Genomic DNA, 1,380 nt, shown 5'->3' with positions numbered 1-1,380 from the left:
TAGTCTTGGTGTCATGATCTCTCTATTTTTCCTGCTATAGAAGGATCGCTGGAGCTCAGCAGGTTGAGCTGCAGTGGCTGGGAGCGGCCACTGCACTCCAGTCTGGGCGACAGAGTGAGACTCCAACTCAAAAAAAAAAAAAAAAAAAGGAATCATATTCCTTATGTATTTCTCATCAAATTCTGCTTTCTCCATAGAACTTAATTGTGTAGAATCAAGTGTCAAAAAGTTAATGCCGGCCCGGTGGTTCACGCCTATAATCCCAGCTCTTTGGGAAGCCGAGGTAAGAGGATTGCCTGAGCCCACAGGGTTCGAGATCAGTTTGGGCAACTTGGCAAGACTTCATTTCTACAATAAATTAAAAAAAAAATTAGTCGGGCATGGTGACACGTGCCTGTAGCTCCAGCTACTGGTAAGGCTGAGGCGGAGGGATCGCCTGAACCCACCAAATCGAGGCTGCGGTAGCTGGGCGCGGCCACTGCATCCAAAAAAAACAGTTAATGCCAAAATGGAAAAAACATTTCAAAATGCACAGAATGTGAGACTTTACTATTGTTAACCTCCTTGGCAGAATTTTGTTCTGGATTGAAATTCAGTAAACTAGTGTATTACGTAAATAACGTACATGACATAAATGTATAAGCTGCAGGACCTAGACAGCCTTAAAGTTTGCTGCCAAAGACAGCGGGTCTCAAGTCTTAAGAAAGGAAGGCAGTTCTAAAACTATGCATCTCTGGGCTGCAGACTTTAAGGGGCTGCGCTGTGCCTGTTAAATTGCCCCAGGTTTGCAGATGATCTGACCACAGTGCTTCTCAGAGATTAATCTTCTCCGGAGATGCTTTCCTAAGAACTTTGGAAGGGGACCAAAACTTCGTTACAAAACCAACAGAAACAAAAAGGTAGTTAGAAGAGTCTTGGGGTGACCGAGCGCGATGGCTCACGCCTATAATCCCAGCACTTTGGGAGGTCGAAGTGAGAGGGCTGCCAGAGCTCGCAGGTCTGAGATAAGTCTGGGCAACTTGGCGAGACCTCATCTCTACAATAAATCAAAAAATTAGATGGGCGTGGTGGCGCATGCCCGTAGTTCTGGCTTCTGGGGAGGATGAGGCGGAAGGATCGCCGGAGCCCAGCAGGTCGAGGCTGCGGTGGCCGGGAGCGTGCTACCGCCCTCCAGCCTGGTTGACAGAGTGATACTCCAACTCAAAAAAAAAAAAAAGAGTATTGGGGGAAGAATAACAAAAATTACTGCTCGGGTCTTTGTTTGAGCTTCCTCTCTTTCTGCCCAGACACCCATCTTGGGACACCGTAAGGGTTTCTGAAGCCTCTGAGAGCACACATCCGAGCGAAAGGTTGAGCTCCACCCACGCTGAACTAGGAAGA

This window comes from Carlito syrichta, unplaced genomic scaffold (assembly GCF_000164805.1).
Source record: "Carlito syrichta isolate Samal-C Ts95f unplaced genomic scaffold, Tarsius_syrichta-2.0.1 Scaffold307240, whole genome shotgun sequence".
NCBI lineage: Eukaryota > Metazoa > Chordata > Mammalia > Primates > Tarsiidae > Carlito > Carlito syrichta.
Note: the sequence above shows the minus strand (reverse complement) of the source record.